Source organism: Gopherus flavomarginatus, chromosome 14 (assembly GCF_025201925.1).
Source record: "Gopherus flavomarginatus isolate rGopFla2 chromosome 14, rGopFla2.mat.asm, whole genome shotgun sequence".
Classification (NCBI taxonomy): domain Eukaryota; kingdom Metazoa; phylum Chordata; order Testudines; family Testudinidae; genus Gopherus; species Gopherus flavomarginatus.
In genome coordinates this window covers 14,711,529-14,738,421 of record NC_066630.1, presented here as the reverse complement: position 1 = coordinate 14,738,421, position 26,893 = coordinate 14,711,529, and positions in this window count along the sequence as shown.

Here is a 26,893-nt window from a genome sequence, read left to right as displayed (position 1 = left end):
TGACCTGATTTAGCAAATAGTTTTGGCAAAAATATTATTCACCAATTTTTTTTCTCTCAGTGTATGTTAAATTAATTGTCACATTAAGCACTAGAAACAAGAAATCACAACTGAGGAAAATTTCCTTACTGAAAAAAACAAAAACAAATAACCCCCAAAACAATGATGGTATCCTATAGATATAATCCTACACATTGCATCTCTATCATGTTACCAGACCACAGTATTTGGGGCATCTGAGAATACTGTTGTCTTTTTACAAAGATTTTATTTTAGAGCTTGAAAAATGTGCTAGATTGACAGTCATGGAGATTGAGGGCATGTCTACACAGAAAATAAAACCCACCGCTGTCCCATACAAGCAAATTCAGTCTCCCAGGGCTTGGGCTTTGGGGCTGTTTCATTGCTGTAGACCTCTGGGCTTGGGCTGGAGTCCAAGCTCTGTGACTCTCCCACTCCACAGGTCCTAGAGCCCAGGCTCCAGCCCAAAACCAGAAGTCTACACAACAATGAAACAACCCTGCAGCTTGACCCATCAGCTGGCATGGGTCAGCCATGGTTTGTTTGTTTTTTTTTCCTGTTGTGTAGACACACCCTGAAGGACCTGATCCTCAGTTATATTAAGACCCCCTTACAACTCTCTGGAAGTATAAAGGGGTATTAAAGTGTGCCAGAGTGGTGTAAAGAGGCCTCACTGTATCAGAGTGTAGTGTCTTTATTTTTTTCACTGAAGGGATACAGCATACACCAACAGAGGCTTTCACATTACCTCCTGTTCTGGAGGAACCAGTAAATGAATGAGGGTAAGCAGATTTCCATCCCTATGCAGTCTATGCTAACTGCCAACAAAGACAACATCATTGCTGTGGTAGTTGAATTTTTTTTATATGTAGAAACTTGACCATATGCAGCAGGACTGAGTCTATCTGATGCATTGAGTGATAATTTTGGCTAGAGGTAGGCCAGCTTAAGGGGTCATGGGGCAAGACTCTGGAAGTGGCTACTAGTCCACAGCTCCTCTTCCTAGTCTCCTACAATGCAGACAGTGTGCTAATGCAACAGTTTTGTCCTTTGTTTATGTGTCTGAGCTTGCTGAGCAACTGGGAGCTTTAAACACCAGAAAAAAAATAAGTTGTTTGAATGATGGAGCTTCCATTGTTGCTGTAAAAAATATTCAGTATAAAATGGACAATAAAGTTACTAGAATCAACTGACCACTGCCTTAAAAGTACTTGCTTTGAAATTACTCTACCTGCTAGTAAAGATATTTTTGAATTGCCAAAATCTTCTTTGTCTTTTCTTGAGGAATAGCAGTGGACATCCTGTGCTTTTGGTGAAATACTGAGAGAAGCTCCAGTTTAGCATCTCAGATTAAGAACAGTCTGTTTGTCCTCTGGCTGATGTCTTTGAGTCTATCCAGGGTGATCTATATTTCATACCACACTAGGCTTTGGGTGATAGTGATTCAGTATTCAAGGATTCGATCTAAAATCCATTAAAGTTATAGAGGAAATCCCATACTTTTTAATGAAAATTGTCTCTGACTCATAACAAGGAAAGAGAAAGTGGACTTTACAGAGAGAATAATGTTCCTTGGTAGTACTGCATATGAAAGATTCTGGCATTATCTTCCTGTTTTCAAGTGTTCTTGCCCCTCCTCCACCCCCACACCAAGAAAGAATCTGGAAAACAATCTGATTATGAAAGGGTTAAACAGATGATTTGTGTTCATAACAGTTTTTAGTATGTCATTCAAATGTCATATTTCATTAAAGTCTCTTCTATTTAGACTACATATTGAAAACCACTATTCTATGGGAATGACAACTTTTTGTGGACCCCTTAGACATAGTCTGTGGAACCCCAGGGTTCTGTGGACTGCAGGTTGAAAACCACTGGGATAGGGCATAGTATGGCCCAGACACTCCATACTCCAAAGGAGTTGTTGCTTTGCAAGGGGAGAGAGTGGTGAGAAGCTGATGGCCAGCACTGGGAGGGAGGAGTGAGGGGGAGAGCACACGTTACACACTTATTATTTGTAGTAACCATCGCTTCTGACACTCACAGTCAGAATGCCTCCTGCAACTGCAGTGCATATATATCCCCAGCCCTGTGAGGCACTGCTGGTTCTCAAAGCCATACAGGTCATTGTATCTTCTCTTATTCTGAAGGCTGCCATGAAGGCTGCGCTAACTCAGTGAAAAGCAAGAACTGAGGGAGCATTAAAATATGTCTCTACAAAACCTCATTGCCTTGAGAACTGAAAAAGGCCCTAACAGAAAGAATATTGGGATGGCTAGGATGTGCAGTGGTTTTACATTTTCCTTCCTTACCTCTAAAAGTGATAGGGTCAAATGGGTTTGGTGGGCTGTGTTTTGAGCTGGCAGAAATCTGTATCGATGGATTTCTGAATCTGTTTTTGTCCAGTTGTTAGTCGTTGGTCAGGGACAGCCTGGAACTGCAGTAAGGATTTTGCAGCTCAGAGGTAAGGTGTTTTGGCAGACCTGTGTATGCACTTGTAGGTGCTAATCTGTGCAACATTTAGCAATAACACTTGCTTATCACCCATCACTTTTAAGAGCCTTAAAATATTACCTGTTAGAAGAAAACTATGTGCTAATTGCCAGAAAATATGGTATGTAGAAAGGTATGTTGGGTTGGCTAATTGCCATTGAGTTCTTTGGGATTCTATTTGATGGGTAATAAAAATAAAACTACTAAACCCTTAATTCTAAGCTTCTGTACCCAAATTCTAAGATTTCCACTTTTGAGAGCCACTAAATGTGCAGATTTTACTTGTTTTAAAATATTTAGGTTATTCAGGTACTATGAAATGTCATTTTGATGATCAGTTTGCTTTACCCATTACTGCTTGTAGCTATGAAAGCAGCAATGAAAACAAATACTCTTGAAATTCGTTTGGTTATATACATCCTCTCAGAGCCTGATCCCAGACTTCTGGTACAATGGTCCCCCAAAAAAATGTAAACAAGAGCACTTCACTGGTATTTTGTCTTTATGGAGAGAAAAAGCTACAGTAAGTTATCTCCTGCGCTATGGCAAATGTAGACCATTTTTTGGAGCTGTGATTCGTGCAAAATGTCAGGACCTATAACTGTGTCTGGAAAAATATTCTGTGTGCTTCGGTAAGCCCCAGCTGAACTCTCTGTTTGGCACCTGCAACCAAGTGGCAGTAAAAGAGCTCTGCTGCCAGGGAGAGATGTTCACTCCATAGCAAGTGGTACTAATCACAGGCCATGACTGGGGGAATAGAATGAAAATCAAATCCTGAAAACCTTAATCCCATTGGTCCAAAATCTTGGAATTCTGTAGGGACCAAGCATGAGGAAAGGATCCTCCCTCAAGCTTTAATACCTCAGTGGAATTGATGTTCATCTCCTCCAGTAGGTCTTAGGAGAATCCCACATTCTGTATGCTCACTGCACGCATTGGGTCAAATTAATAGCCTCAGATGGGTCTCCAGCCCTAATTATGCCTCAACAGATGTCCCTCCCTTGCCGCATAGATGTTTTGCCAGTGGACCTGAGTAGCTGCAGATCAAGGACCCTCTCAAAATCCCCTTGCGCTGTGGGTAAAAGGGATCCTGAGAGAGCCCAACCTCATGCCAGGCATGCTGTGCAGCCTCCCCCATTCTTCCTAACTTGCCTAGTAGAACTACCCCAGTTCCACAGCTGTGTGTGTCTGTGACAAAGGGGTACGATACACCCTATTGACTTCAGTGGGAGGTTTTGCTGGGGTGAAGAGGGTAAAGTTTGGCCTTATTTTTTAAACCTTGAGAATTCTTTTAATAACAATTAAACTTTTGCACTTGCTATGCCACTGAGCTACTGTGCTATAAATCGCCTTCCACTCTTTAGCACCATCGATCAGAATATTTCAGCCTTTCTGGTAGTGTGCAGATCCTATCAGCAATGTTCAAAAGTTGTTATATCTGGAAGGACTCTATTAACAATGCGATAAAATATAATCCTTGCCAATGCTTTTTTGCATCGGCACTCCAAGCCTCCCTCCATAATACTTGAAAGACTGATCACTTTTGTGACAGAATGAAAAGCTCAACTGTTATGTTTCTGACTATATAGGTGTCTTCAGTCGTGATGTGTGCTGGATTTAAAATATTTATTACACCTACACAATAGTCCAAAAATACCCAGTTTTGCAGATAATTATGCCTAGTAATTACATGCCAAGGCATCTATTCCTTCTCTGATGATACATACACATGCGGCGCTCTCATTAGGGATAATCAAGCTTATACATTTGCATTAAGAAGAGATGTAGCAAACAAAAGCAAAACAAACGGACAAATCCTTTTGTGGATCAAGCTGTTAAAATATGAATGCGCCTTTTCTGAAATCATAATACTTTCTATAACATATGTGAGTATGCAGAAAGCAGTTTGGAGAGAGATGAAAACCTAGAGGGGCTGGAAGAGAGCCCAAAATGATAAAGAACAATGAGTAGGCTTGCTGGTCTGTTGATCTTGGATTCTCCCCAAGTACCAGATTTCCTATGAGCTGCTGCTTTTCTTCCCCCCTTGCAAGACAAGGACAAGAGAAAGAGAGCAAGTCAGTGCAATAATCTGAACAGGAGGATAACTAGAAATACAGAAAAGGAGCAAGGTGTTTACTAGTGCAGGGGATCAGTGTGCAGCTTTGTAAATCCAAGGCAGGCATGACACCTATTATTGAGCCAATTGTGCAATGTCAGAATTCAGCATACCAGGTGATCTCATTTGCAATGCAGACTTAGGGGGCACCCTGGTATAACAGAGATAATACAAAGTACTTCCCTTTTATAATGCAGGATAGGGGCTTTTTAAAATCTTTTGGGAACTAGCAAGATCTATGTTAGTACAGATTTAGGTCTGTCTCAGATAGTTCATTGTAATTCAGGCTCAGATTAGTTTTGGAACAAATTTAGAGTTTTAGGTTTGGGTTTATTTATCAAGGGCCAAATATTGCCCTCAGATGTAAATGCTGAGCTCCCAAGGAAACCAATGGAAGTCACATGTGCATATTTCAGCACAGCTGGTGACCCCCATTTCTTTCATTTTAAAACAGGGGAGAGCCTCCTGCTGTGCAAAGAGTGACAATGTGGTCTAGTAGACTGAGCATGAATCTAGAAGCCAGGGACGCTTGAATGCCATTCCTGCTGATCACACCAACTCCCTTTCTGGCTTTGAACTGGCAACTTCACTTCTCCCTATCAGTTTCCCTACTCATAAAATTGGGGAAAATAATAAATCTAGCTAATGTATTTATTTGTCTAGAGATTTCTATTTCATGATGTTACATTCTTCATTAAACTATTAATGTCTGCATTATGCTTTGAAGATGTAATTTGCTAAATATTATATCATTACATCTGACATTACATGCTAAAATATCATCTAACAATTGTTCTTATGTATTATTAATAGTAAGCACCAATGGCTTTATGGCATTGTGCAGGCATGAAAAAATGTGGCCTCTGAACCAAAGTGTTCACAATCTAGTTACTTTCTCTCTTGTTTGTTGAAGACATAAAATACACCTTCAATTTCACTCAGCCTTTTCATGTATTTTCCATGCATCTTGAGTAGGGAATGTGTTTTGCTGGAACTTTATTGTTTTCATCTTTCAAAATACTCTTGTTCCATAGACAGAACAATATGGAAACAAGAATGATAAAGGGTCTCTAAATACCCATGGATGTTAACAAACATTTCTGGGGAAGGGGGGAATTTCTGCCTTATATTTAACAGTTATTGAAATAGACTAAACAGAGGATATTATTCATGTTGTTTATTCAGTTCTCCATGTTTTTAATGCTCATGCTCTTTAAAACCATCCACCTCTTCTGTCAGAAACAAAAACACAGTGAATGGAGCTAAAGGAAGAAAGGTGTTGCGGAGAACTTTTGAGTGAAGCAGGTGCCGCTTTTCCTGTTGGACTTCATTGCAGACGTTTCACACTTATTAGTATTATTTACATGAATACCTCCAAATTCCTAGAGATGGGGATTTAACCAGGAAACTTAACGGTAAACTGCATGGCTAAAACAAATGTATAGGACAATATTTTTGACTTCTCTTAAGTCAAATATCTGAATAAATTGCAAAAGATAAACTATTCAGCTATAATGCTGCAGGAAGCTTAGAGTGATGAATCAGAGGTTTTATAGGAATAGCCTTGACTATTGAAAGGATCTTCTGTCTATCTAAGATACTTATATGATCCTTATTACAATAATATTGGAGCACATCACAAATAGAAATTAGTCTCATTACATCTCTGTGAGACAGGGATAGGATATTATCCCCATTTTACAGACGGGGCTGAAGCACATGGAGTAAGTGACTTGCCCAAGCTTACACAGGAAGTCTATGGCAGAGCAGGGACTTGAACTCAGATCTAGTTGTAGACTAGTGCCTTAACCCCTGGATCATCCTTCCTCTTTAGTAACAGAGGTAGGATACTAGATTCAATGGACCACTGGTGTGATTCGGTTGGGCAAGTTCTATATTTCCTGTGTATGAAAAAATCAGAATTTTTTTATATAAGATTTTATAAAAGCACTAGTGTGGATGTATCCTTAACCTTATTTCTTATTTCAGTCAAAAATATTATTTGTTAATACACACCTCAAAACACTTAAGAATGTCCTGTCATGGAGGCTTACCTTTGCAACAGAATTCCAACAAAACAATTAGCTCCTAATTAATTAATGGAAAACTATCAATGGCTTGTGAGAATTATAACCCGATTTACTGACCTGCAGCATACATTTGTAACTTTCAGCCAGCTCAGCTGGGAGGTACTTCATCATGGAAATGGCAACACTTTATGACTGCACTCAGAAATATATATTAATACAACATCACTAGGATTTATAATGCAAATTTCTGTCAGCTCCACACAGTGTGTTCAGTGTAAATTTCCTCAGCTGCATAATGAAGCATGCTCAACAAAAAAATGCACAATTTGTTACACAGAGCATGGAAAAAGTGTTTGCTCAGACAGATTCTGAGCACCATCTGGGAGACAAGTGTTTCGTTTTGCAACAGATTGCATAATTTTCATGTAGAATCTGGAGAAAAGCTCTAAATGCTTTAATAGATAGTTGATTTAGCATGCTTTTAATCTTTGTTTTGTGTTGTCTTAAAGGCTATGCATATGTTTTGAATGACAGAAGTTATCAACTTATTAGAGTGCTCATTCCTTTGCACAATTTGCTTTTCCTTTTCTTCTCTCTGTGTGTGTGCATGCAATATTTCACTATATAGAGTTAGTTTTCACTGCACATGGTAATTAATCTTAGTAAAAGCTAAGCATCTAGTGCATATGTATGCCATTTGATTGATTAGATTAAAAATGTAATGTTACACTTCATACATTAGCAATATTTCAATATAACATGTACCAAGGACTCTGCTATCAGTAATAAGAATGCTTCGAGAACAACACAAGTGAGCACCTGAAGCATAAAGAATGACCTTGGTAAGAATGAAATCCTTTATGCACAAAACACTGCTTATTAATATATTTAACCTGAGTTACCACAATAATGCTCTAAAAAAAGCTGTAGAAAACACTACATTTTAGAGAGCGAATAGGAGGATTTCAGAACAGATAGAATATTTTTCTCTCACAAATTTAAAAAAGCAGTACACTTTAAAAACTCAAAATTGTATTCATTCTAGGATTTTAGTGGCATGCAACTGAACGTATCTATATCCATGTACATATCAACGAAATGCTAGAACTCTTCCAATGTGCTCCATGTAGCAGTTAGCACAGCAAAGCATAAATTGCAGATTCACACTATTAGGGACCTTGGTGAAGAGAAAGACATAGAATCAAAATGTAACCCTTCATGATACAAAAGAAAAAAGGTACTCTCTATTAAGTGAAATTATCATGAGAAAACATACGATGCTATACCATCCTTCAAGTTTAAAGAACTAGTAAATATCCATGTGGCTTATTCACCCATTTGCCAGAATATCCATACACTGCTTTGCTCGTGTGTATCCAAGAGCAAAGTGACATCCAAATAGTCCTGCACTGATTGACTTATAATGCAATATACTGCAGCATCTTTGAACCTTAAATAGTGATAATGTTTTCAAACCTGCTATAAACTGGGTCAGTCATACAAAGAAATTGTAAAAAATGATGCAGTAATTCAATGTAGCACTGTGTGAAAACTGCACAGCAGTGGATTAAAGGTATTGAAAATGAAGACAAGTGGTTCATTCTTAACCCCTTAAGTCTTTTGCCTTCTGCTGTTTCTGGGACCGTGTCATTTATTTCTAGTGTGGCATTGTAATTTCCAGCAACATGACTATAGTGAATAAAAGCTATTAATGCTGATACTATTGTCTCTCTACACAAATGCAATGAAGTTTCTAAAAGGATTAATAAAGTGTATGAAATAAACCAGGGTTCATTATTAATACACACTACATTTGATCTACAGTGCTACAGATGTAACAAAAAAAACAGGTTAGGAAAAGCACAATATGGCCATATGAAAGATGTGATGCAGGTAAAAAGAAAATAGCCATGTTAGACAAGAATGACAATATCTATTTAAATGGTCGAATAACATGAGATATAATTGGTAGTAAGGATAGATGAGATCTCTGACTGATGTTTGCACGTGGCGGGGTAGGGTAGGGGAAGACCTCCCTATTTGTGCCTTGTACAACATGACTATTTAAACAGCTGGCTCTTTTGTAATATGGCAGTTTTATAGACATCCCAGCTTTATGTGTCTGAAGAGTTCTTTCTGTGTCTTGGCTTTCGTGTGTTATGTGTTGATTGCATGTGTGACAGTGTTTTGGATCAACATGTATCCTCTGTCCTGCCTCACATCACAATGGCACTCAGGCCAACGCTTACCTGATCTCAACTCTACTTTCAGAGGCAAAGTCAAAATGAGTAACAATCAAGAGAAACCAATCTAGAAAAATTTAAATAGTTAGATAGGATTGGAGGAAAAAGAAAATGTGTTCCTCGTAAGCAGTTCTGCTTTTGTATGTATGTCTAAAAAAATAGTTTATCTGAATTCTTTAAGTTGGGAGTCCAGGTACGTTCACTTACATTCTAAAACTAATAGCAATGGTAATAGATTGAAGTGTAGTTTTACTCCTGCTACAGACCTGGAAACCAGTCTTTTTTCTTACCCAGACCTACATTAGTTTCTTAAAAATTATTTTCTCTCATTAATAATAGGACAATACAGAACTTTATTTTGTATACAATGACACCTTCCACAAGGTGCTTAGATCTAATGAAAACTAAAATGAAATACTGACATAGAAGATGAATCAGTATTAACAAGGTTAAAAAAAAAGGAAAATATTTGTCCATGATCAAATACTGAATTGGATAATAACCCAGGAGGCCTTATGACTAGATATATTGGGCCGATGTGACTGTCCCTCATGGAGATATGCAAAAGAGTATGGTTTGGTACGTAGTGAAGCATCTCTTTCCCCTTTCCTGTCCCATGGCAAGGCCAGTGATAATGGCAATGCCTGCTCTCAGGGGTGCGCAGGGGCTACTCACTTTTAATCTGCCTCCTTTCCCCCACACACCTCAAAGTGGGCAAGGAGCAGCACAGAAGAGGAGGCAGGCCATGATGTCTTGCATCTTTCCAGGTCATCCTTTGGTGCAGGCCCAGTGCTCCAGCGGGAGTAGCCCACCTATGCTAAAGGCTGGTGCAGCCTCTGAGGTCACACAGTATAGTATAAAGCTCAGGGAGACTCACAGTTCACTGAGGCATAATCACAATGATCCACAGGGGGATAAGGCTCTTCACTGCACCTGATGCAGTGCTAGACTTAGGGCAAATACACTAACCTCTTGTAGTAAACAAGGTAGATCTTTATCAGAGAGGTAGTCGTGTTAGTCTGTATCCACAAAAACAATGAGGAGTCCAGTGCATCCGAAGAAGTGGGTTTTTTTAACCCATGAAAGCTTATGCCCAAATAAATCTGTTAGTCTTTAAGGTGCCAGTCGACTCCTTGTTGTTAATCTAGCTCTTTGACAACTTGTAGATAAACACTTCAGTGGGGTAGACACTAATTCCATGTTCATGATAAAGATAGACTGACTTTATTTTATATCTTCAGATTGTGTTTCACATACATAGGCCAATCTACAAGAAGAGAAGGTTGGACAGTCTATTCAAAGAGACCCCTCAATAGGCACAAACAGGTCAATGGGTAGAAAATATTTAAAGTTACAGAGGGTGCTAAAGTATATGCAATAGTTTAGACAACAAAGAAAAAGTGGGTATATCACCTTATTAGGGTGAAGATTAGCATTACTACTTAGCACCCTACCATCTGTCTAAAGCAGAAACTAAGAGAGGAGAAGAAAAAGAGGCAGAAAGACAGAGACTTAAGGAAGTGATAGGGGATTATGAAGCAGAGAAAGCAGGACTGGATTCAAGGTCAGACCCTGCCCAGGCTTCTGAGGCAGGAGCAAACATCAAATGAGGCCTGGTCTTGGAAAAAAGAACAGTAACATGATGGTACAGATGCTTTTATAGTGTGGTAATGACTTGCAGCGTCTCCTAAGTCTTATAGAACAGGTCTAGGATGCATCTCTCCATGAAGCTAAAATTTCCCATCATGATGGCAGATGCTAAAGCTAATTTCTGCTCTAGGGGAGGATTTGAAGCTTCCTCATTGAAACGAAATTGTTAGTGATTAAATACTTAATTAAGTTAAATAAGTTAAAGGCAGACAACAACTTATAAATCATACTGCAAACAAACTCATTTCTTTACCTATCTGACTAAAACTACTTTATATTATTAAAAGTCATAATTTGTTAAACCAGTATATTTGTGGCTGGTTAGGCTTTTTGTTTCCCTTTTACATGTTTCCAAGCTTGACTGATAACAATGAATGTAGTCAGTTTCACATTTGTTTATAGTCAGTATCACTTTCAAGTTCCTTGGGCTTCAAAGTTTCAACTTCAAACTATGCAAATTAACTGTCATTTATTTATATTTTAAAATCTCTTTTCATTGATGTTTTTAAACAGTTCAACTGGTGTGAGATTTAATAAGGTGCAAAATTAAAATTTGGGACCAAATTTAATTTGAATGTCTCTTTAACAGTCTCTGAAGCACTAGTGGCAGTCAAAAGCTGAGGTATTTTGAAATACAACATTACCAGGGCAAAAGTAAATAGATTTGTATATAATAAAATTACCATACATGACTAACTGCATAAAATTGAGATTAGTTTAATCTTGAGTTGTGATTTCAACAGGGGAACACAATTTTCATCATGACCACCCAGAGAAAGCGTTCCAGATTTCAGGGTCACTGTGCAAAAAGGATTTATAAGTAAATTTCAGCACTAGAACACCTTTCAAAGAGCAACTCGGCATTAGTGATTGGAACGTGTGAGCAGAGACACACTTATGGATTAATTTGGAAAGATAATCCATGGCCTGATTAGCCAAAGATTTAAATATTTGGAGTAAAATTTAACTGGATGTCAGCATAGCAAAGATGGAGTTGTAGCAATATATTTCTTATTAGTAGCTTTAGTTAACAATTAAGCTTTGAATGAGTTCATTTACTCTATCAGGACAGCTGGCCTGTTAGAATAGCCCAGTAGAATCAAAGAATTGCGTCCCTTTTATGTATCAGCTTTTCAAGAGATGACTTTTTTAGAGGCCTGATCCAAAGCCCATTGAAGTCAATGGAAAGGCTCTCACTCATTTCAGTGGGCTTTGAATCAGGCCCTAGGTACGGATGAAAATTAACTGTTGCTTTAATATTTCATTGTCATGTGACGTGTATCATTGACAATGACAGAGTGTTTGGGCCTGATTCACCAGTGCCTTGAACCATCTGTGCAAACTGAGCGCCAATGAATGAATGTAAATGAATATGAGACATTCGAAGCAGCGGAGAGAAGCAGGTTCTCTGTGTCCTTAAAGATTTTTTAGTCTATCATCAACTGTTTTATATGTAAGAACTTATTCTTCATCTAGCTCTTCATAGCAATGAAAAAGGTCTATAGAATAGAAATGTCTGAGTTAGAGCTAAGGATAGATACCTAGCTATGGCTATTGTCAGCATAACCAGTGAAACCAGACCTTGTTTTCATGAATTACCTGGCCCAGTGGATGGAAAGAGCCAATAATGTGGTTTGCTATTTTGGAGTTGAACTAGGGTGAGGGTGTGGGGGAATCCAAATCCAGGTGAGAAAACACAGCATGACGTTCCTGATATAGAGGATTTAGATAAATGGGTCCAAGTGGCAGCGAACAGAAGTACACACTTCCTAAATTGGTTCAGTAAGATTAGCTGAGCAATTGTAGCAAAGAGAGTACTAAGAACCAATGAAAACCAAATGAAAGGCAGACCAGTCTGCTGTGATAGGGTGGTCATTTAGGATCACAGCAGGTGCTGCTTTGGTAATTAGGATATGTAGGGAAATGTGATGGTAATTATTGCACAGTGAGAGCATTGCCAAGTGCTTTTGATATTATGTGGACACCAACTGTTCCAGAATCTTCGCTAGAAAGCAACTAAAGTGCATTTCTAAAGGCTCCTGCTCAGGACCCCCTGTGTTCTCAAGCCTCTAAGATGTCTTTGAAAATAAACAAACAAGTAAAATGTATTTAAGAGTGTGGTTTGGACCAAATATAAATCACTCCCTCTCAAGAAGCAGTTTCTTTTAAAAGTGAGAATCAGAGGCTCTGTGCATGACCTCTCCTTCTCCCCTTGCCTCTTTCTTCACTCTCTTTACTGCAGTCGCCAGTCAGATCTCACGCTCACCTCACAAATACCCAAAAATACACATTTTATCCTGAGGTCTGGGAGATCTATTTGCTGCACCATCTCTCTCCTGTGAATTTAAACTTTTTGCAAACAAAAATCGATTTGTAGTAGATCAGTACTCCCTCAGGCTGTGAACTCATCAGCTCTCATGAGCCGAACAAGGTTGGAGCTGGTCAGTACTTGGATTGGAGACCTCCAAGGAAATCCCAGGGGCTACAGGGTTATACTGATGATTTAATAGTTGGAAGAAATCTTTGGTTCAGCACTGAACAAGTCTCACAGCAGCATGTTTGGTTCACTGTGAAGATGGAGGTGCTGTCTTATAAAGGAGATGTAAAATGAAGGTCCTTGATCATTAAAGTCATATGGCACATTTCAACTTGAGAAAGGGATTTTAACTGACTGTTGTAGCCAAATTCTGGTGTATGTAATTATACTCTGCCCTCAGTTTCCGTTGGATTCAACATTCTTCTTCACATGCTACCCTTATCCTCCTATGTAAGGTTTCTAGTTGCTGTTAAGCAGTTGCTATGTGCTGTACCAAACATGGCTGCATTTTAGTGTTGATTACTTGAGTCATTTATATATAGCAGTGAATCACTTTAGGATGAAATGAGCAATAATGTGTCCTAGAAGTATATACAAGGCACTCTTCCCTCCAGCAAACTGCTCTGAGGAGCTAAATATTTGGGCTCAGATGTGCCCAGTCCCCTGCACAGATATAAAAGGGGACTGGCCATAATTAAGAAGATACACAAGTATTATTCAAGTCAAGCACCGCAGTTAGTCCTAGGTTTCACAGAGGCAGCAGTGCAGGGGAGAGAGGGAATATAGCCCTGCAAGAGACATGGGGAGTTTCTGCACATCAATTGTGTGTCAGTTGTATTCATTCATACTCCAGGAGTCATTTTACCAGTCTGCCATGGGAGTGTTAGCTCTGACTAATACCACAGTAAATTAGTGCCACAGTGAAGCCTGTATGCCCTTAAAGACTTTTATATGTGTTTTAATGATCTGAGGGTTGCACAGGAGTCTGAAAAGGTCTTACTAATATTGATAACCAGACAACTAACATCTAACATTAGGACAGAATACCCTCATTACAGTCAAAGTACCATTAGGCTTTGATCAGGAGATGACCTCTTCATTTATGACCTCACACATATTCTACTCTCCAAGCCAAGTCATTTTTTATATATTAATTACAGTCTAGATTTCAAAATGGGAGTGTGCAAAAGTTCACTCAAACTTCCATGCACTCCCATTTGAAAACAGGGGCCAAAGTAATAAGTGAAGATGTGCCGGCATAGAAGTGAGCTTTGTCACTACAACTCAGTGCCTGATTATGAAATACAATTTTGGGAAGCAAAGTGATATTTAAATTATGTTGCTGTTCCTCCTCCAGACTTCTGACAGGATATTTTCAGAAGAAAAATAAATGCTTTAGAAAACACTGGAACATAACACTTTCAAACAGCATCTTCATGTGCCTGATCCTTAGGTGAAGTGTTAGGCCCACTAGTGTGTACAATTTCACCATGGCTGTGACATGCGAAACTGGCACTCGATTTTCCAGGAACTGATTTGCTTCCTTTGAAGTCTGGATGGTGCCAATTCCATCGCACCTACACAATGAGATTAGCGACATGAAAAAGGAGAGCAGATGGGAAAAAGGGATGAGCAGCCAACTTCAGCATTGCCATAGGAGGAAGAGAGCAATGAATCAAAGAAAAATAGAAAACTAACAAGGAAAACAAGCAAATAATAAAAGGTACTTCAGGTTCAATCTCAGCCTCTGGCAAGCATGAGATACACAGAAGAATGGTAGGGAGGGGAGAAATGGCTTTCAGCAGGTGAAGAGTAATTCTTCATGCTGTTCAGAAGACTTTACCCTCACTGACTAAGGACTTAGTTTAGAAAAGGTGCTTAAACATGGGGTAAATTTGAGTTTGGTTGACTTTTATGGGAACTGAGCTGACGATTAAAGTTACCCCCATTGTTAAGCACCCTTCCTGAACAGAGATGCTCTCCTACACCGGGGCCTAAAAAAACAACAATATTAGTTCAAGTTTAGCTTTTTCCATATATACACAATTGGTAGACATCTGGCAGAATCTAATGGAAAAGGTATATAACTGCTTTATGACTATCTCAAAGGACATGGAAAATAAAAGATTATGAGAAAGAAAGGTATCTGTGGAGTCCTTTCATCTTCATCTTGTAACAGAGTAACAACAATCATGGTAAGCAATATAATGGAAATCTCATTATACGACACACAATATACATTTTATACAATATGCCTTTGTGTGTCACATATACTTACAAATATTATGTGTGTGCAGTGTACACACACATTAATACAACCATAATATCTATGAGCATGTGATTATAGGAAAGTCTGTTTCAATAAGTAGCTTTCAATCTTTTTTTTTATGTCATCTTAGTCATAATGCTTTGCTCTGTTAGCTATTTCAAGGAAGCACTTGTATTCCACTGCAAAAACATACCAATAATATGAAAAAGAGGTATCCCAAGAGCACATTGTGCACCTAAAGTAGCATCATTGTTGAGTTAGAATTAGCCAGTGCCATAGTTCTCTAAATTGTGTAGTTTTGACTCCCCTGTGTGACTGTGAAGAATGCGGAAGAAAACTGGCAGATTAATCATTTAATTAATAGGGCAGTCCCACCTCGGGAAAGAATTTAGAGTTAGGACAAAGCGCAACCTTATGAAAGATGGTGAATGGTAGATCTAATCTGAGGGCAGATAACTTGATCACAGGCTTGGCTGACATAATAGCTATTATAAAAGCTCTTTTAACAGGCACGTGAAACATAGAACAAGATGCCATGGATTCAAATGGAGGTTTCATGACACTCATGAGGACTAAATTAAAGGTCCTAAGTTGGAACAGTGTCTTTTATTGCTGGACACATATTGACAAGTTCTTTCATACATTTCTTAACCGTACTGTGAGCAAAGACAGACTTGTTATCTATGAGTATGTGATGTGCTATGATAGCTGTTAAGTGTACTTTCAAAGAAGAAATGGAAAGACCTGAAAGTTTCATGTGAAGTATCTTGAATTGGTGCCAGTGGTGGATCAATGTTTCTCACAAATCCACCTTATTAACCTAGTCCACTTGAGATCATAACACTTTCTAGTTGATTGCTTCCTTGAGTTAATCAATATATGCTGCACTTCTGAAAAGCCAGGCTTTTCAAGGTCATGAAAGTCTTATATCTCATGCAATCAAGTGCAGTGACAGAGGGTCCAGGTGATGAATTTTGCCATCCTATTGCTATAAAGGGTCATAGAATCATAGAGTTACAGATTACAAGGGTCATCTAGTCTAACCCCCTGCCAAGATGCAGGACTTGTGGTGTCTAAATCATCCAAGCCTCTTCTTAAAAATCTCCAGAAAAGGAGCTTCCACGACCTCCCCAGGCAGTTTGTTCCATTGTCTGACTGTTCTCACAGTCAGGAAGCTTTTTCTGAAATGTAATCTAAATCTACTGTAGTTTGAACCATTGCCTCTCGGCCTGCCCCCCATGGCAAGAGAGAACCATCCTTCTCCATCTTTTTTAATGGAAGCCTTTCAAGTGTTTGAAGACCTTTACCCTCGGAGGTTCCTCCCTGCAGCTCCCAGCTGTTTGCTGCTGTCTCTCCCTGCAGCCACTGCTCACCTAGCAGCTGCTACATGGAGGGACCCAGCTGTACCAAAGGATCAAGCAGGGCCAGAAAATGCTGAAAGAAATCTGACAGGGGCACGTGATCCCACATGTCTACCCCACATTTTGCCTCAGTCCACCACATTCCCCCTAGCCACCAAATTAGTTAGCTTGGCACAGAAGGAAATCAACTGGTTTAGCATGATTTGTTCTTAGTAAATCTATGCTGCCTTCTAGTGATCGCCCTTTCATCCTCCAGGCATATGCAAATTGAATGTTTTTACATTGCTGTGCAGTAGCTTCCGAGGTATCAAGTTCAGGCTGACTGGTCGAAAGTTCTCGGCTCCTCCTTTTCCCCTCTTTTTACAGATGGGCACTCCATTAGCCCTTCTCCAGTTTTGAAATACTCTTGAAACCTTACTGTACATAGTTAAAGGTTATACTTCTCAACTGGGGTCCAGGTTCAAAATCCACTGAAACCCACGGAAAGAGTATTCTTCCATTATCTTCAGTGGACGTTGGATGAAGCCATTAATGGATAAAAGGAAGAGATTTTCAAAGAACACTACAAACTGAGAGGTCCTGGGTACCTATCTTTTGGTGCTTTTGAAAATCTCCCAAAAATATGCAATGTTTAGTCATTAAACCTATTATTTGCAATAATTCTCCCTGTCATTAGTGCACATTATTGAGATTTGACTGCATGCACAGATTATTTTATAGAAAGATACAGATTTTATAGTCCCAAGAAATAACCAATATCGATTTACTCCTTGTACTATATGCTATGTAAAATCTTTCTTGTTTAATCACACATTATGCATAACTGGTACATAAACAGTTTACCAGAAATGTTTTGGAAGATCCAATGTAACATACAGTTGAAGTGATATGAAAAACTCTAAATGCTAATTCTATCAGAATATGCTATCTAATTACATTCATTAAATAGATAAAACTGAAAATTGCATACTCTGAAGACTAGGTAACTCGGGTTTCTTATGAGATAAAGGACCACTCATGTCTAGGTCACTGGCTCAAATCTAGCCAAAGTTCATTTCTACAAGAAGTTATTGTAGTTTGATGATTGTTTAACTGACGTTGTTTAATAAAGTGTTGGTCTCATATCATTTCCTCATGGACAAGTATTGACCCTAGCAACAAAACAAAACAAATCATCCAGACTGGTTTTACAGAGAAGCAAATCAATCAGTGAGCAATGAAAGAATGCTCTTCTTTCTCACCCCTATCTGGTTTGCCTTTCAGGTCAGGGTTGAGGTTCACTGGCAGATCAGCACAAGGGGGCTTCTTTTGTCCTTTTAGGGTGTGTTCTGAAGGCAGAGGACTTCCATATACAGCTTGGTACATTTGGCACCTTACTATGATCACTAAATATACTCTGAAATACATTTATTCTTACATTGTCATAATAAACTATTGAGTTTTCTCCCAATGCACACATAATATCCATGACTCTGAAGAGGGCAAACAGAGTCAAAATTAGTTATTTTCCTTCATTTATATGACCCATTCAAGGAAAATCCAATACTTTATGATGTCAACTTAACAATAAGTACATTTTTTATGTCTAGTAGGATGTGCACTAGGGCCTTATAAACTTTTATCTCTCAGTTCTAACTAGAATGAATGAATAACTTCTGAGTAATAGCACAAAGCACCACATGACCACTCATCCTGAGTCCTGTGTTTAAGGTTGCAAAAATTGCATTAATTGATATTTTTGCCCTGTGACACTATCACACATACTGTATTCTGATATGGGCTCTGTGTGATTATCTCAAATACATTTTGGATGTTGCTCTTTCAGGAAAACATGTGTATTAAGGAAGCAAAACAAAAACCCTGTCCTATATTGAATGTCGTACAGATGCACTGAAGAAGAAAGAAATGAATTGTGTCCATAATAAGGCACTGCACCTGCAGTTATATTTCCATGGGAGAAATCTGGCAAGGAGATTCTGTGGGGATATGAGGGTTCACGTGAATGGATGCTCTGGTAAAACTGGAATTTAAAATAGAAAATGTAGGAATTTCCATGTTGTATCAGGTCAACAAGTCCATCAAGTCTGTATCCTGTAATTTTCATGTGGGCAGCACATGATGTTCAGAGGAACGTGCATCTTCTTCTTTTTCCCACAACGTAATCTTCACAACCTCAGAAAGATATTATTAGTTATCTACAAAATCACATTTGCAAATGTCAAGAAAGTGACGTCAGTGTAAATTAATCAGGATGAGAAATTGCCTTTAAAGAATGAAACTTTGTCTCACTAATTATTTGTTTTCATTGTTTTGAGGGCTTATACAGGGATGTGCTGAATTGCAGCTACACAGCTAAAATCAATGTCTCATCACTTAGTTTGTTCACTAATAATTCTCACAGGCTGTTCATAATGCCAAGTTTGGCCACTTTTAATATGGTGGAGTAGCACTATCCAAGTCAGTGAAACCACTAGCTGAACAAGGTATTACTCCATGGTGGTAGAGGTCCTGGAATGAGGCCCACAATGACTTTGCCTATTATATGTATTTGTATATAAATAAATCATACTTTCTTTGCTTAAAAATGCTGAATTTACAGAATTTATAACAAAAAGAAAAAAAAAGAAAGAAAAACATTACTTTACCAGTATCCTGGACAATCTGTTTATAAACATTACTAAAAAAAAACAAACAGATCTCTTCCTTAACTGTCATTTTTAAAATTCTCAGCCTGATAGTTATAAAAACGTCTGGTTTTTAAGTTTTCCTAAAATTAAAAGATGTGGCTTGTGACTTTAGATAGTTCATTTCTAAAATAGAAACAGAGAAAACAAAGTCTTGGTTCTATGTTCCATGTCTATTCCAGACAGCTATTTTATTGTTTTTAGGGCAAGGACTAATTTAGAGCAAAACTGTTATTGTCACCAGCAATGCATCTTAAACTGCACCTGGGAAGTCTAGTCTCATAGTTGAGTGAGGGGCAATTAAGCCTCTGTGAAGCAAACCCTCCCTATCACAGCAAAACATGTGATGTATATCTGAGCACCAACCTCCACATTCATTATATTCCTTTTAAATGTGCCAAACTCCCTCAAATTAATTTGAATGAACAGAAAACAACTGCATTTAATGTTTGGTTGGGGGGATTTTTGTGTTTTGTGTGTGTGTGTTTGTTTTGTTTTGTTTTTAATAACGTTTCTATAGTCTGGAGTTTTTGCAGCACTCTTTTTCAAGCTTCAGAGGTGGAATAGCAAGGCACAGTTAAAAGGTTGCTAGTTTTAATATCTCATTCCCTCCACAGCCTGCAGGAATGGGAAAAATGTAACTGACCAAGACAGCAACACTTAGCAAATCACAGTCACATGGTACACTATTATCTTATGTAGAGCAGTGTTTCTCAGTGACCGTCCCATGGACCGACGCTGGTCCTTGAGATCTCCCTGACACCGTTTAGGAAGGCAGAAAACCATCCCCTGGTATCAAAAATGTTGAGAAACAATGGTATAGAGCAGGGGTAGGCAACCTATGGCACGGGTGCCAAAGGCGGCACACGAGCTGATTTTCAGTGGCACTCACGCTGCCCGGGTCCTGGCCACCGGTCTGGGGGGCTCTGCATTTTAATCTAATTTTAAATGAAGCTTCTTAAACATTCTGAAACCTTATTTACTTTACATACAACAATAGTTTAGTTATATATTATAGTCTTATAGAAAGAGACCTTCTAAAAAGGTTAAAATGTATTATTGGCACGGAAAACCTTAAATTAGAGTGAAAAAATGAAGACATGACACACTATTTCTGAAAGGTTGCAGACCCTGGTATAGAGTATAACTAACAGATCAGTGAGTGAGCTGCTTCTGTGCATAGATCTTATGCTCTTCCTGTGCAGAGAGTGTACACAAAGGTTATGTGTAACCCACATATATTCAGTGTGGTGCTCTCACCCCCTCTTGTGCTGGCTGGACCACATATGGAAGGTTGAACCTGCAACAGCCTTGGCTAACAGAGCTGAGTCTTTTTGCCTAAGCAAAGGCTCATGGTTTAAACTCCAGAGGCCCCAGGTTCAATCCCTGCTGCTGATAACCCATCCAGGGTTGCAGTAGTGCATATACACCACTTAAATCCATTCCATTCATTCATTACCTCAAAACAGACTTAAATCAAGTTCATAGGCTTTGGGCGAGCCTTATGTACAAGGGTGAATGCCATACATTGTGCACGTCACTGAAAATTTCAAAGTACTTTACAGATCTAGGTCCAGGTTCACATTAATGACCATACTTATAACACTCAAAAAAACAATGGATGTCTTGATTAGGTCTCTTTCTCCCTGCTGTGCTGCCCTTGCTAATGTTGAAATAGACAGGAGGACAAATTCAAATAGATACAAAATGCATAGATCTTTCCAAATGAGTCAAGTCAATCTACCACATAGTGAACTTGCTCACATAGGCTTTTTCTACAAATCATGTTCATGAATCAGTAGGATGTTTTGGTGTGCATAATGATACAAGGTGAAAAGTGAGGAGCAGAACAACAAGCAGGGAAGAACTAGATCCTTCATTAATAATCATGGCCACCAAGTTATTTATACCCAAGAGCTCCTGTCTCCTTAAAAATTGCAACTGAGTAAAACTCCAGCTAGTATGAATGTGATGCAGAGGGAGTATCCTTCGCTTGCTGAGTGAAATGCAGAGTGACACAAAACATCCAATTCAGCTTCCTTTAGGGTGTTTAAAACACAGAACTCATTTTTCTGGATGAAAGGCAGACAGTGACACTGCTAGCAGCAACTGTGTCAGCTCAGGTTCTCCCAGCAGGAGGGACAGACAGGTTGGCTACATCGGAAACACAACATAGAAGTGCTCACTTAAAATGAAACGGGGAAGATGCAAAAGTTAATGGCGCCACCTCAAAATGTCGCACCAGTGCAAACTATCAAATGGCATAAATTGCAATGTATATGACAATTCTCATCAGTCTAAAATGGGGATCCCAGTTTTCAAACTTGCAGTTTTTAATAGGGCATCTGTAGCTGATATTTAGATGCTCAAAGTAGCTCCTTCATCGGGTAAATACCCATTTTAAACTCCTCTACACCAATATGAGCATTCAAGTGAGGCTACAGGCAACTCAGCTAAGTGCCAAGATTTGAAAATTAGAGCAGGCAAAATAGTACACACATAGGCCAAAAAAGCTGAAAAATCACTGTATTATGTCAGTGATTAGAAATGATACCTCAATTATAAAAGACTCATGTGGAGGCCACTTTACACCAAGAAACTGGTTTCAGCATGCACCTCAAATGAGATTTATTTGTTCAGTATATTTTTGCTAGCAACAATAAAAGCCCCCAACTCTGCCAAATTCTACATCATGTAATGTACATATGCAATGAAGTCCTGTCAATAGCCCTTTCCAGCAACCTTCCAGGTCTTGCTTATGGCATTCAGGCAAAATCTCTGTGACTTGTTTCTTCTCCCTTCCACTTTATGACTCCCACTCCAATTCTTCTGGTCAGATTTCCTCACTGCTTTATAGATCCAAGCCAAACCACTGTGATCATTTAGTCTGATCTCTTGTGTGATACAAGCTATAGAAATTTCCCAAAATAATTACAGCAGAATATATTTTGGGGGGGGAGGGGAAATCCAATCTTGATTTAAAAATCTCCAGTGATGGAGAATCCACTGAGATCCTTGGTAAATTGTTCCAATGGTTAATTACCCTAATTGTTAAATATTTATGCCAATTTGCAATCTGAACATGTCTAGCTTATACTTCCAGCCATTGGCTCATGTTGTAGACTGAAGAGCACATTACAAAATAACAAGGAGTCATTGTGGCACCTTACAGACTAACAAATTTATTTGGGCATAAGCTATCCCATGAAAGCTTAGGCCCAAACAAATGTGTTAGTCTCTAAGGTGCCGCAAGGACTCCTCGTTGTTTTTGCTGATACAGACTAACACAGCTACCGCTCTGAAACATTACAAAATATTTGTTCCCAATGTAGATTCTATGTGTTACTCCCTTGATCTCACTTAGGGTATTGTTGCCGGGCATATTGTACGATAATATCTATTCCTGATCTCTTCCTCTTGCTACCTAGTTAATCTCTTTCCTTTGAGAGACCACCTGACCACCAGGTCAACACCCTCTGAGCCTTGCCTCCCCTTGCAGAAACTTCCTATCACGAGTAATTTATTTATTCACTGCAGATGAAATGCATTATTGTGCACAACATCTGAAGGCTTAAGTGAGACTTAAATGGTGAATTTTGCTCCTCAGTTCATATGAGGAGGGGAGCTACTTAATACATGGATATCTTTTATGGAAAGTACACACACATTGGTAAAATAAAAGTTAATCTCAATAATACTGGAAGGCAGAAAGTGAAATTTAAATAGAAGATAAAGAAAATATTTAGAATGTGCATCTAAATGACTTTGAGATTAATGTTAAATAAGAAACTGGTAATGTTTCCCAGAATAACCTAGAGATATTTCAGACACACTCAGGGCATTAAGAAAGCGATGGATAATATGTTTAGCATTTACCCAGCACTTACTTGTTGTTGGACTGGTTCAGTGAACAAAGCAACTTGTGTTACCATGAGACCAATTAATATAGTAATGCATGCCATGATTTGCAGATCATCAAATCATTGATTAAGAGTGCTGCAGAGGATTTGTTTTCCCTTATAAACAGAGAGAGAATTTTTCCCCTCCGTACTGCACAAAAAAAAATATCCCCTCAAAACCTACCTACTGTTTATAAGGTGGAGTATAGATTTGGGGAGGATTGCAGGTTTTTTCATCTTTTCATAAACTTTGTCAAACACTGTAGCACTCACTACTTCCACTTAAATTTAAGGTCAGATAAGTAATGCCATAGTGCAATCTGTCACAGTCATGTTCCATAGCACAATTAGCTTTGTGCTGAACTGAACTGTTAAACTCTAGGTTGGCACATAGTTCAAATAGAGGTGCAGAAGGTTGTATGTATAAACACAAAGTATAAAGAGAAATGGAGGAGAGGAAATTCAAAGGAACCTGAGCCTGTGTTAATGACTGAGCTGCTGTGCATGTGCTAAGTTACTAACAAGAGTAAGGCCAAACAGAGGGACATACGGCTGAGCCCCTTATTTGCATCCTGAGAATTGCAATGAAGCCCATGTCTGCTCAGACACACTCATTCTCCATTGATACCTGTCCCTTTATTAAAGTATTACTCTTGGGTGAAATTATTCCCAGTGCAGAGTGGCACTACAAGGCAGAGTCAACATGTAAGCCCCACTTATGCCTGCCACATAAAGCAGTTGCTTTTAGGCGCCCCTCAAATAGCATTTGAGAGGTACACAGAGCTGTGTTGGCCTGTTGCACAGGGGTGAGCTTCACTGTTTTGAGAATAACAGAACCAGCATGCAAGTGACTCAAAACTTACTTCTCCTCAGTGATAAAGACTTAGTTGTGCCTGTGAGTTGCTTCTTTTCATAACCGCACTGGGGTGGAACAATATTGTCTTGCTGCTGCACACTGTAAAAGAACTTTCATGATCAAGAGACAAAATGTCATTTGTCAGAGAGCATGAGAACTATAGATCAGTTAGACATGCCAAGGCTGTCTTCCAGCTGAGACAATTCTAGTGTAGCTTCTCCTGGCGTGGTGAGAGGGAAGCTCCATTTAGCTCACCTGGTAGAGCAATTGCCTTCAGACCACTAGTGTCCCAAGATGAGCCTCAGCTGCAGTAACATTCATGATGCACACATAGCTATTCCAGGCACTGCATGGAAGACTCTGCTAATTGGGTAAACCCACTCTAGTGTACGGCCACCAGCTGGCAGACACAACATTCACAATGAGCGAGCTCCATTATTTCCACATGTAACTAACAATTTGTGACAATAAAACAACAACATAAGCCAAGACGTTGGCACTTCTTCCTATCACTTGTTTCAAGCACAGTAACTAGAATTTATATTTGTTTCTTTTCCAAGGCAGTAACATATTTTATAAACTAGACATTTAAAAGCATGCAATTTCTTTGGTCTCTCTGTATTTTTAAACACAGTCTCTGAACAGATTACCACTATCTCTCATAGGGAAAATATGGCGCTGTTACCTACCCCAAAAGGCAGTTAATTAACTATAGCTGACTGGAGATATGAAGAGATTTCCATATCAAGAGACTTTGAAAAGATTGGTACTGATTTAAGAAGAGACAAATAAGGGAGGACAGGACTGAAGCATTAAAACCAATAAATGGTATAGAGAAGGTAAATCAGGAGCTCCAATTTACCCTTCCTCCCAACATAGGAACAAAGGAACATTCAAAGAATCTGAAAGGCAACAAAATTAAAACTGGCAAAAGGAAATATTTTAACATACAGCATACATAAATAGCAGAACTCATTGCCATAACACATCAATGCACAGTTGCAGGGTTAGCTATCCTCTGTCCCCTTTCTGGTCTCTCTCAATGCACCTCCACATGTCAGGCATCATGATTTTATATATCTTGAGTGGAATTTTGCAATTCTTCCACTCCTAGACCAGGACCTGAGCTACAGTACCCTGTGTATCCACCGTTCTCAGCCTGGATATCTGACTAAGTTCAAGCTCCAGCAGGTCTTCCCTTGGGAGTCTGGGATCAGAGGTATACAGTGACAAAATTAAAATATTGCTTACTGGGTAGTAGGAACAAACCTATAGAGTAAGGCGAGAAACAGATTTTAAAACAATAGTCTATGTGCATGTCTTTCTTACCTAAAGTCTTACCATGCCCTGACCTACTCAGGACTTTTTAAGATACCACCAGCAGGTACCTGTGTTTCAGCCTGGTTCCCCTGAAAAACTACTGGCTTTCTTTTGAGAGCGCATTCCTTTAAACCCTGCCAGCTTTATTTTGTTCTTCTGTGTTTGGTGGGTCCTTGATCATTCCGAATCAGAACCAAGTAGGTTATATAGAGTCAGACACAGAATCATCAAAGCCAATAGTTCTGGCATTGTCTCTGAATCTCTTTGAAATGTAAGGGAATAAGTAGCTGTCTGGTGCCTCCTTCCTTCCTTTATTCCAGACTGACCCCAAGTGAATTAAATCAACTATAGCAGCATAGAAAACACCTCAATGACCAAGGCCATATACAATATTAACGAATTCTTACAGGGCAGCTCCAAATCCATCAGTCAGCAACACTAACCCTTAGTAGGATTCAAAAAGAATTAGACATGTAAATATGGATGTTTTCATTATCTACGTACTACATATATATATAAACACAAAAAGAGGAAGAAGTCCAAAAGCTTTTCAATGAATCTATACCAGACTGGGCATAGCTGGCATTTCTCAGGTAACTATCAACAATATGGAGAGAGAGAGAAAGAGATTTCAGGACCTAAGACACCATTCACTGACTGGAGAACCTTCCAGGTAGTGGCCAATGCCAAGGGCAGGAAAATGAACTATATGAACCCCTAGGCTAACCTCATAAGAAAATTCCTATGCACCTTACGTCAATTAAAACTATATAATATTGAAGACCAGGTGGGAAAGGATTAATTTGCAAACCAAGATAAGGCTTTATTTTAAACATGCAGCTTGAATTTGCCAGGGATAACTGTTATCTGATGCTTTAGTGGCAGAAGCTGCTTCGTTTCATTCAGCTGGTAGAGAAAAATAATTATGCCTTTTACAACTTGAGGTGCATTTGTATTCCTTCCAAATAGTCCTATTACAACAAATGAAGTGCTTACTATACATCTTTTTTCCTGCTGCTTTTCAACTTAAATTTAATTTTCACATAGATTTATTTAAAACAATTCTTGATGCGACTCACACAAATGATGAATTTATGGAGGGCTTAGTAAATGTGTAATCTAGTTGAAGTTAAAATGGCTATTTTGTATTACTGTGCCTAAAATGAAATTATCCATTGTAGCCAGCTATTGTGCATCCATTTAAAGCCTATCTCTCATGGCACATATTCAATCTTTAACTGAAAGAAAATGTAAAGCAAATATGTTGCTGACAGAAAAATGCATTTATGGAATTAATATTTAAGAGATTTTTAATTTTTTTTCTATACTCTATGTACACTCTGAACTATATATATATCTCTGTGTGTGTGTATATGCACTATACATATTTATGATGTACCATTTTGTACTGCAAATAATAAAAATACTGTCTCTGTTCAAATGTAAATTAAGTTTCAGTTTAAGAAGAAAAGCAAAATCAAATGAGGGTTGGGCAGCATAAGAATATTTGTAATGAAATCTCTCTGCAGAAAAGGATTGTGACTGGTATCGATAATAGAAGAACTTTGCTTCAGGCAAAATGTGCTTTTGCTTTTCCTTTGGCTGCTCAGCATGGGAACTAGGATTCTGGCATG